The sequence below is a fragment of the Octopus bimaculoides genome, chromosome 30 (genome assembly GCF_046866305.1).
Source record: "Octopus bimaculoides isolate indiv1 chromosome 30, ASM4686630v1, whole genome shotgun sequence".
NCBI classification, from domain to species: domain Eukaryota; kingdom Metazoa; phylum Mollusca; class Cephalopoda; order Octopoda; family Octopodidae; genus Octopus; species Octopus bimaculoides.
In genome coordinates this window covers 9,276,074-9,288,103 of record NC_142957.1, presented here as the reverse complement: position 1 = coordinate 9,288,103, position 12,030 = coordinate 9,276,074, and the positions used below count along the sequence as shown (strand labels likewise).

At 34.7% G+C, this 12,030-nt stretch overlaps 1 pseudogene; it reads left to right on the top strand.

Annotated features, from left to right (window-relative positions):
• The first annotated feature begins 243 nt into the window (after nt 1–243).
• Nucleotides 244–397, top strand: LOC149130184 (5.8S ribosomal RNA; annotated as a pseudogene).
• The last annotated feature ends 11,633 nt before the right edge of the window (nt 398–12,030 follow it).

Sequence of the window (12,030 nt, the reverse complement as noted above, 5' to 3'; positions counted from 1 at the left end):
CCCTCTACCAACCAATTCCTGCACCTCCCCATTGTCTCTCTGTCTTCCTGCTGGACAACCGATGCTCGTTTATTTACGTCCATGTAACTTAATGGCCAGGTAAAAGACACAGACAGAATAAGTTCCGGGCTTTAAATAATATATACTGGGACTTGTTCATTTGACTAAAAAAAGACCCTTCAAGGCAGTGCCCCAGCATGGCCACAGTAGAATGACTGAAACAAGCAAAAAATATACATATGTAGGTGCAGGCGTGGGAATCACTCGGCTCGTCCGTCGATGAAGAGCGCGGCTATCCGCAGGAACTGATGCGAATTGCAGGACTCAGTGAACATCGACACCTCGAATGCACATTGTGGCCCTGGGATCCCATTGTCCCGGGGCCCCCATCTGGTCGATAAAAAAGCGGCAAACTGGCAGAAACATTAGCCCACCCAACTCCAAAAATTTCAGGTTTTATGCTTATAGTATTAGCATCTCTGGAGGCACAATGGCCCAGTGGTTAGGGAAGCGGTCTCGTAGCCGGAGGATTACGGTTTCGATTCCCAGACCGGGCGTTGTGTGTGTGTTTATTGAGTGAAAAGACCTAAAGCTCCAAAAACTAGCATCAGTGATGGTCTGGGCATCCATTTCTGAAAGAGGGAAAACTCCACTTGTTTTTGTCCCTCAAAGAATCAAGATAAACAAAGAACGGTACATCGAGGACATTCTGGAAGGCGCGTTGATACCATGGTGCAATTCGGTGTACGGTGATGAAGTTTGGACTTTCCAACAAGATGGGGCGACGAGCCACACGTCTCAATTAACACAACAGTGGTGTAGAGACAACTGGCCGTCCTGGATCAGCAAAGAAGAATGGCCTCCCTCATCACCTGATCTTAACGCTCTTGATTATTGTTTGTGGTCAATTCTGGAGAATGAAGCCTGCTCTACTCCTTGCCAAAATATTGGAGCTCTAAAGAAAAAATTGACCAAGTGCTGGGTTAAAATACCCTTAGATGTTGTGCTTGCTGCTATAGATGACTTCCCAAAAAGACTTTGTAGTGTTGTGAAGGCACGAGGTAAGCATTTTGAATAAAAGTTACACCATATTGTTCCTTGGGCATTTGCAAAGCATATTTTGTAAAATAATTTGTTAAATAAATTTTTGTCGGGATAAATCTGTGTTTTATTTTGTAACAGTATTTATGCCCCACCCTGTATATATATATATATATATCTTTATATACAGAGAGAGAGAGTGGGAAAGAGTGAAAGAATGATACTAGTATTAAAAAAAAACAACTCCGGGGGTTAACTTGTTTGATTAAAATCCATTCAAGGTGATGCTCCGGCATGGCCGCAGTCAAATGACTGAAACAAGTAAAAGATTAGAAGAATAACATAATATAATATAATTAAACCTTGGGAGAGGCATTATGCCGGTAATAAACACATATATAAGAATCTTGCACACGAAATACACATACGAAATATAATATAATATAACATAATATATACATGTATGCATGTATAGATGTACGTACATACAAGAACGGAAGTAAAAAACTTTTCTTTTTAAACAATAGATTCAGAAAAAACTTTTTTTATCGACTTTGGTCAAGGGGAAATAACTCTAATCCCTAAAATGTAGGGTTATTTCCCTTTATACCTCAGCGACCGCTTTGTTCAATGTGTATGTTATTGTTTTAATTTGCTAGAAAGAGCAGCGAAAATCTTTTTTAAACGACGCCCTATATTGATAATTGATAATTAATTTGTATATTTATATATATAAAGTAGTTGTATACAGTCAACTTAATGTGACAGTCCCAAAAAATATATATATATATGTATATATATAGACAGGGGCGGCCTTGAACCAATTGGACCATTTTTTCCACATCGGATTTCGACATTTAATTTTTTAAAAAAGTTTAAAAAATAGACTTTCTACCGAAATTAAGTTTCTTTGGGATGTTAAATTTCTTCCCGACTTTTGCCAGAATATTTTTAACAGGGGTTGTTTATTTAGATCTAGTAAAAATATATATATACATGTGTGTGTTTGCGTGTGTGTGTGTGTGTGTGTGTATTTATATATTATACATTTATTTATATATATATATATCTTTATATAGAGAGACACAGAGACACAAAGTTCATAAATTGTGCTAGAAATAAGCCTGAAATCACCAATAGTCTTTTGAAGTCAAAATTTTTGGATTTTGGCTAATAAGACTAGTATCATTCTTTCTCTTTCTGTTTCTTTCTTTCTCTCTTTCCCACTCTCTCTCTCTCTGTGTCTCTCTGTATATAAAGATATATATATATATATATATATATATATATATATATACACGTATATATATATATATATATATATATATATATATATATATGTACCGGGCATTCTAGTCCCTGCTGACAAAACTGGAAACTTGTACCGACTGGATTATACTACTTATAAAAAACTGATCATGAAGGAGCTTAACTCCAAATACAAAATAACTTCGAAAAGAAATCTATCTGAGATCAACTTAAAAATCAAGAAAATTATGCAGGACTACGACCTAACAGATAGGACTGAACCACTGGTTCCAACTGAACCCAGGATTAATTTAAAAGATCATAAAAAGAATTTCGAAGATAACCCATCAGTGAGACTCACTTGCCCATCTAAGTCTGACATTGGCAGACTCAGTAAGCTTATACTTGACAGGATTCTACCTCAATTAGTTCCTAATTTGTCCTTAAAGTTATGGATCAATACAGAAGAAGCACTAGACTGGTTTAAATCTATTGACAATACTAAAAACTTCTCGTTTATTCAGTTTGATATAAATAATTATTACTCTAGCATATCCCCTATTCTCCTAAATAAAGCCCTCATTTTTACTATGAATGGCTCCCTCATTACTAGGGATAAGATAGACATTATTTTATTGGCTAGAAAAACCATTATAGAATTTGATAACAAGCTCTGGACGAGAGCCGATACCCCAGAAAACTTTGATATACCAATGGGATCGAGCGATTCAGCTGAGGTTACAAACCTAGTAGGGACTTACCTCTTATATTGCTTAAACAAAGAAATCCCTGAACTAAAAGGTGGTCTATATAGAGATGATGCTTTATTCATCATCCCTAGTAATAGCAACTCATTGAGAGAATAAGAAAGAAAATCAGAAAATTTTTTTAAAGTTTTAACTTAGACATTACTTATGAATATGGTAATAAAATTGTAAATTTCTTAGATACCACTCTCAACATAGAAACTAGATTATACCACCCATATAGAAAAGAAAATGAAACTACTAGATATGTAAGTAGATTATCCAATCATCCACCTAATGTATTAAATTCTTTAGTTAATAATATTTCTGAAAGAATTACTAAATTATCTTCCAACATTGATATATTTAATTCTAATTCTAGCTACTATAATATGGCCTTGTCTAAAGCTGGATATACTCAAAATATTGCTTTCCTTAACCCTGGTGGAACATCTCTTCTTGATACAGATAATAATAATAATAATAATAATAGTGATAGTGGTGCACATGGCAACAATAACAACAATAATAGAGATAATAATAATAATAATAATCATAGATGTTATAACAAACCTAATAACTTAAATAGTAACAACAATGGACCAAATAAAAAACAACCCTATTTACCTAAAAATCTAACCAATAAGAAAAGTAATAAAGTGCATTTTAATAGTAAACTTAATAGCAAACTATATACTAACGCTAAGAATAAACCTATGTTAATAGACAGTAATGTTGAATCAAATAACAAAAATAGTAAACATCCCACAACTAAAAGAACTACTAATCACAATAATAATATTGTACTAGAAAATAATAGTAATCATAGCACACCCCATACCCACCCACACAATAAATTTAAGAGAAAAAATAAAAATTCTATCTGGTTAAATATACCCTTCAACTGTGCAATATCCACAAATATTTATAAAAAATTCATGAATATTTTACAAAAAAATTTCCCTTCTTCTCACAGATATAGTAAAATCTTCTCTTGTCATAAAATCAGAATTTCTTACTCTACCCTTCCTAATGTAGGTACAATCATAGCTAGGTTAAACAAAAAAAACATCAAGTCAGCTAGAATTAATGAAATTACAAATAGTGGCCATATGAATGCAAATAATAATCCATCTAATACCAATAATGATGCTACCAATAATTATACAAATAGAAGTGAAAATAACAATAACGAAAGAAATTATGAAGATAGTAGCAATATACTTATTCCTATAAACCATAATTTCAACCAACAATTAGAATATATCAGTAACGACGTTACAGTTTTGACTGAAGTTGATGATAGACCCAACTCCAACAGAAGTAATAGTGATCAAAGACATAATTCATATAATATCAATAGGCCAAATGTGGAAGGAGTAAGTCCAACTAATAGCACATCAAGATATGAATTAAATAATGATGGTAATAGCCAATATATACCTAATAGTGGAATTGAAGAATTGATAAATGATATTAGTGTAAATAATTGTAGTAATAATAATAATAGAGATATTAGAAATAATATAGGTGGAGTTGATAACCCCACCATGTGCAACTGTAGAAAAAAGTCCCATTGTCCTTTATTTGGATTTTGTTGCACCCGCAACGTAGTGTACAGATGCATCATTAGTACTAGAACAGAGAATTATATTTATATAGGGTGTAGTATTAACCTGAAACAGAGAATATATAACCATAAATCTTCATTTAGACTTAGACATAAGGCAAATAGTACAACTTTGGCAAGTAAAATTTGGGAGTTAAAAGACAATAGTATTAATTTTAGCCTTAAATGGGAAATTATAAGAAAAGCACAACCTTATAGAAATAATAGATATGGATGTGAATTGTGTTCTATGGAAATATATGAAATTTTTAAACTTAGGAACAATCCTAATCTAATCAATAATAGATTAGACCTTAGGGTATCATGTGTGCATTGCTCTACTCGCACTTTTAAATTTTTTAAAAAATAGGACTTTTATTTAAACAACTAAAGTTATCAAAATTTATAGTACCTTACTTCTATTATAGTCATCTAGAACTATCAACTAGCACATATTTATTTTGGTAATTGAAACTTTACAACATATATTCCTGATCTCTATCCTTAACATCTAATCTACTTAAATCAGTCATCAGATTCCTGTATTGATTATCCTTGTTATTTCCTAACATCCTTTCTTTTCTCAGTCCCTTAAACATCAGTATACACATTATTATAAACTAATATAAATCCGATAATAATTTTTATCTTTTATTCACATTATATAAATAAGGCTTACCTATGTGTCTCCTAAATAGTATCATTATCGTCAGCTAATAAGTTTTTTTAAAAGATAATTCAAAATAGTGTTCATGATCACTATATGCTTAATATACTTAATATCCTTAAATTTTACACCCTATCCAGAGCCCCTGAATTCAATATTGACATTATTTCATGATTTTTGTGAAAGATAACTACATCTAATTTTATTTTATTAACATACCTCTTATTGTGTAAACATTAGTTAGAATTCTGTTGTTGTCTGTACCACTATACTGTTACTCTATTCAGACTAAAAGTAAAAAACCTATTTGACCCATATACCTAGGGCTATAATTCCTCAACATTAATTCCTCAACATTTTGATAGTAATAAAATGACCTGATACTACTATGACCAGTGAAACCTCTAGATTCTAATACTTTTATAGCCTTGCCCATGCATACTGCTTACACCTTCCCTCTCTTTAGAAGTAATTGTCCCTTTGCTATCACCACTAGATAAGAAACAATAGAATTCTGAGACAGTTAAAACTTTTGTCTAGAATCAATTACTAGCCTGATAGACCCTGCTATGTCAAGATGGACTTATATATTCTTCCTCTGCTCTCTCCCACTTGGTTTTAATATGTTGCCACATTTGTAATATGTCTTTTTTTCTACATTTTTTCGTGCAGCTGAAGATTGCTCTTCATATTGCATTTAATGTAATGCTCACATTACTTAAATAAATTGAAGTAGCATGAAACGTGCGTACTGCAATCACTTTTGAAATCCGTGTTGCTTATTATTTGATTTTAATCACCCATCCTTTTGGGATGTGAAATTCGGGTGCCTTCGCATAAGTACCATATTCAAGCCTTGAATCTATATCTAAACCGTCTATATATATGTATATATATACACGTATATATATCATCATCATCATCATCGTCGTATAAACGTCCGCTTTCCATGCTAGCATGGGTTGGACGATTTGACTGAGGACTGGTGAAACCGGATGGCAACACCAGCCTCCAATCTGATTTGGCAGAGTTTCTACAGCTGGATGCCCTTCCTAACGCCAACCACTCAGAGAGTGTAGTGGGTGCTTTTACGCGTCACCTGCACGAAGGCCGGTCAGGCGGTACTGGCAACGGCCATGCTCAAAATGGTGCATTTTATGTGCCACCCGCACAGGAGCCAGTCCAGGGGCACTGGCAACAATCTCGATCGAAAATCCTTACACATGTCACGGGCACAAGTACCAGGAAGGCGACGCTGGGCACAGGTGCTATCCCGATTTCGCTATTCGCTTGCCCCAATAAGTCTTCGCAAGCTGAGTTTCGTGTCCAATGAAGGAGACGACGTTGGCACAGGTGCCAGTCGTCGAATTTAGTTTGATTTCACTTGCCTCAACAGGTCTTCGCAAGCGGAGTTTAGTGTCCAATGTAGGAAAGGTACGTATGAGTGGGCTGGCTACACCCCTGGCAGAGGCCTTGGATTTAGGTCTCACTTGGCTTGCCGGGTCTTCTCACGCACAGCACATTTTCAAAGGTCCCCGTCAGAAGTCATCGCTTCGGTGAGGCTCAATGTTCGAAGGTCTTGCCTCAGCACCTCAGCCCAGGTCTTCTGGGTCTACCTCTTCCACGGGTTCCCTCAACTGTTAGGGTGTGGCACTTTTTCACGCAGCTATCCTCACCACATGTCCATACCAGCGCAATCGCCTCTCTTGCACACCACAACTGATGCTTCTTACGTTTAGCTTTTCTCTCAAGATACTTACACTCTGTCGGGTATGCACACTGACATTACACATCCAGCGGAGCATACTGGCTTCATTCCTTGCAAGCTTACGCATGTCCTCAGCAGTCACAGCCCATATTTCACTGCCATGTAGCATGACTGTTCGTACACATGCGTCATACAGTCTGCCTTTTACTCTGAGTGAGAGTCCCTTTGTCGCCAGCAGAGGTAGGAGCTCTCTGAACTTTGCCCAGGCTATTCTTATTCTAGCAGCTACACTTTCAGCGCACCCACCCCCACTACTAACTTGGTCACCCAGATAGCGGAAGCTATCAACTACCTCTAGTTTTTCTCCATGGAATGAGACAGAAGTTGTTTCCTGTTTGTTTACAGTGTTTATATATATATACACATGTGTGAATGTGTATATATATATACTTATGTATATAGGAGTGGCTAGCCACAGGAAGTGCTCTGTGGTAAGTAGCTTACTTACCAACCACATGGTTCTAGGTTCAGTCCCACTGCATGGCACCTTGGGTAAGTGTCTTCTACTATATCTTTGGGCTGACCAAAGCCTCGTGAATGGATTTGGTAGACAGAAACTGAAAGAAACTTGTTGTATTTATGTGTGTATGTGTGTATGTGTGTATGTGTGTGTGTGTGTATACGTATGTGTCAGTGTTTGTCCCCCTCCACGATGGCTTGACAACCAATATTGGTTTGTTTATGTCCCCATAACTTGGTTCAGCAAAAGAGACCGATAGAATAAGTACTAGGTTTACGAAGAATAAATCCTGCGGTCTATTTGTTCCACTAAAGGCAGTGCTCCTGCATGGCCACAGTTAACCTGACTGAAACAAATAAGGGAATAATCGAAAGTATGTATATATATATATGTATGTATGTATATGTATATATATATATGTGTGTGTGTGTGTGTGTGTGTGTGTGTGTGTGTGTGTGTGCATATACATGTATGTATATATGTATGCATATATGTATATATCTGTGTATATATATATGTATATATATGATAATAATATTAGGGATAAAATCCAAAATTACAGGTAGAAACTCAATTAAAATCAATTTATTAAAAATTAAAATTAAATTAAGTTTCACAGTATAAAATATATATAAATATATAGTTTTAGGGAAAAGAACCGAGGTTCACGAACTCATCGATGAAAATCGATTGTCACATATAGAAAAATTTATAATTAAAAGCACAATAAATAAGTATAATATAATGCAAAGTGAATATCATAAGATAAAGATGATAAAATGACTACACGTGTTTCATGACTAAATGTAAGAATTTACTGTGGACAAAGCTGCATGGCGTTCAATTATAAATAAATAAAAAATACACATTAAGTACAGGACATCACCAACAAGCAAAAAACACACAAAAACACACAAACTAACAATAAGACATGACATCAACAATGAGTAAAAAATATGTAAACACATAATTAGAGACAAGTACGGGACAAAATACCAAAAGCAGTCTAACTCCTCCTCAGTTGTCAACTGTTTATTACTCCCTATTTTGAGCTTTCATTCGACATGTGCTCATGTATTTTTCCCTCGTTGCTGATGTCCTGTTCTTACTGAGCTTGTCTCTCATGTGTTTGGATGCTTTTCACTTGTTGGCAATGTCCTGCACTTAATGTGTGCTTTTTATTTATTAATATGTATGTATATATACATATATATGTATGTATATGTATATATATGTATGTATAATATGTATGTATATATACATATATATATATACAGGCATGGCTTCATGGTAAGAAGCTTGCTTCACAACCACATGTTTCTGGGTTCGGTCCTACTGCATGACACCTTAAGCAAGTGTTTTCCACTATAGCCTCAGGCCAACCAAAGCCTTGTGAGTGTATTTGGTAGATAGAAACTGAAAGAAGCCTGTACATATATATATATATATATATATATATATATATATATATATACATATGTTTGTTGCCCCACCATCACTTGACAACTGATGCTGGTGTGTTTACGTCCCCATAACTTAGTGGTTGGGCAAAAGAGAATGATAGAATAAGTACTAGGTTTGCAAAGAATAAGGCCTGGGGTCAATTCGTTCAACTAAAGGTGGTGCTCCAGTATGGCTGCAATCAAATGACTGAAGCCAGTAAAGGAATAAAGGAATGTATATATATGTAAGCATATATATATGTATATTTATGTATGTATATATATGTTTATATTCATGTATATGTATATATATGTATGCATATATATATATTTTTACAGACACACACACGCACACACATATATGTATATATATAGTAGTGACTGTTTTCTCATATACAAGCTAAACCATTGCTAGAAAAAATCATTGAAATGAGTCATCGATAATGCAGTGTGAGGCCCTTATATCATTCTTGAGTCCTGCCAAATATTTGCACATTTTATAGTATAATGTATAGTTGTGCTGGCTGGCAGAGGGAACAGGTACTTCAGTATGAAGTCTTTTGACATGTTTTTCAGTCCTCTACTCAACAGCACACCCTTCCACACGTTCTGTTGTGAACAACAGCCGTATCAGAATTTACAGGGGGTTGATTTCTGTGACATCTCTGATGGCTGACCAGGCCTGCATGACTCAAGCATTTCCTCCTACATACATTACCCATGCTAGGCCACTGGTGGTAAATAAAATTTCTAAAATTTTTTTACTACCCTGTATTTTATTAATAATGATAAAAATTTTTTTTTTGGCTAATTTCTATAGGAAAATCGGCATTTGTGTATTTGCTGCCGAATAGGTAAACCGCAAATACGCGGTAAATTTGGAAAATTAGATATTCGAATACGAACCATGCTCCCCTCTCGAATATTGTCTGGTCATTCTGCCGATGATAGTCCGACCTTTGTGAGATATACAATTTTTATCTTACTAAAATTGACTTGAAACCATGGTACAGAATATAGATTGGTAAATGTTTTTATTTTTCATCCCCTTTCGAAATTATCCCTACTTTTTGTGGTATGTAGCCTTGCTGCTATTTCTAGCGGGTTAGATGTCCTATTACAGGCATCTCTGTATTTTAAATGAATAATACACATGTATATGTGTATGTTTGAATGAGAGTTGAATCATAGTTATGCAAAAACCGACAAAAGTCATTTGAAATGATATGTTGGTAGTCCCCCATCACAAGCAATACTTTTTGCACCAATAGTAAATCTTAAGTTTTGACCCGTTTTTGAAACAATTACATGTGTGCATGTTGTATCCACTTCTTCTTTACAGTGAATTTCACTTTTTCTTTCACCATCAAATCTCTGCCTCTGAAGACTGTTCTGCACTAACCTGAACAGATGGAAGTTGTTGAAAACCAGATGTGGGCTGAATAGTAGTTGGAGGGATCCATTACCAGCTCAGCGTTAATTGTTTGATTTGTAGCCTTAGATCGGCATAGTCATGCATTGTTATGGTGAATATGGATTGTTTCTCTCATACTTGTTCTCAAAGTACAACCACATTCCAGAATATTAAGGTGAATGACAGACTTGTCATCTTTAAACCTGTCACCATAACTTTCTACGTTGATTACTGGTTCTTAAAATTCTGTGGCATTAGACTAAGACATTATTTCTGGATCATAAAGATAAGTTCACATTTCATTCCTGTCACCAGATTGAAATACAGCATGCCTTCATTGACTTTCAACATTTCTAGCTGATCAGCACACACCTTAAACTCTTCACCTGTTCAAATTGGTTGTCAACTACTAAGATGTCTACTTTGCAACACTTTCCAATATCCAAAGTTTTCCACCGTCTTTTGTAATGCATTGTAACCTCAGTCTTGTGCAGCAAATTCAGAGATTGTGATTTATCTGTCCACAAAATCAGTTTGTATACTCACTTGCGATTTGTGTCAGTAGTCACACTAAATGGTTTTCCAGTGCATGGCTTACCTTCAATGCTGGTTTTCCCTTTAAACTCCTTCATCCGTCTGTGCACATTACACATGTTAATGGTCATCTCTATGAATAACTGTAGCATTCTGCCATAAGACAGTTTGCCTTCACACTTTCATCATGAACACAATAACGAGACATTTAGTCTGCATTGAAACCATTATTTTCTTGAAATGAGGAAGAATAGAAAGAATTTCACTACTGCATATAATACATATATATATATATATTATATATTATATATATATACTTATATATATTATTCATATATATATAATTTACATATGTATGTTTGTGTGTGTTTGCGTGTGTGTGTGTGTGTGTATTTATATATTACACATTTATTTATATATATATATATATATATATATATCTTTATATACAGAGAGACCCAGAGACACAAAGTTCATAAATTGTGCTAGAAATAAGCCTGAAATCACCAATAGTCTTTTGAAGTCAACATTTTTGGATTTTGGCTAATAAGACTAGTATCATTCTTTCTCTTTCTCTCTCTCTTTCTTTCTCTCTTTCCCACTCTCTTTCTCTCTCTGTATATAAAGATATATATATATATATATTTGTGTGTATTTATATATTATACATTTATATATTATATATCTTTATATACAGAGAGACAGAGAGAGAGAGAGAGAGAGTGGGAAAATCCTTACACCTGTCAAGGGCACAAGTGCCAGAAAGGCGATGCTGGACACAGGTGCTATCCCGATTTTGCTATTCGCTTGCCCCAATAGTCTTCGCACTCTTTCTATATATATATATATATATATATATATATATACAAGAATAAGGGCAGGGAATCGTCAATTAATAATAGAATTAATAATTAACAATTTTGCCAAGTAGTTCAGTATGAAAAAACCTTTATCGGTAAAACCGAGGTTTTCTTTGAGGTGGGATGCCTGAACTCACTAGCCGATGAATTCGTAAGTGCCTTTCTTATCGTTGATTTTTGGTGTCGCATGGCCAAAAATTACCGAAAATTTTTTTAGAGACACTTTCAAATTTATCAGAAT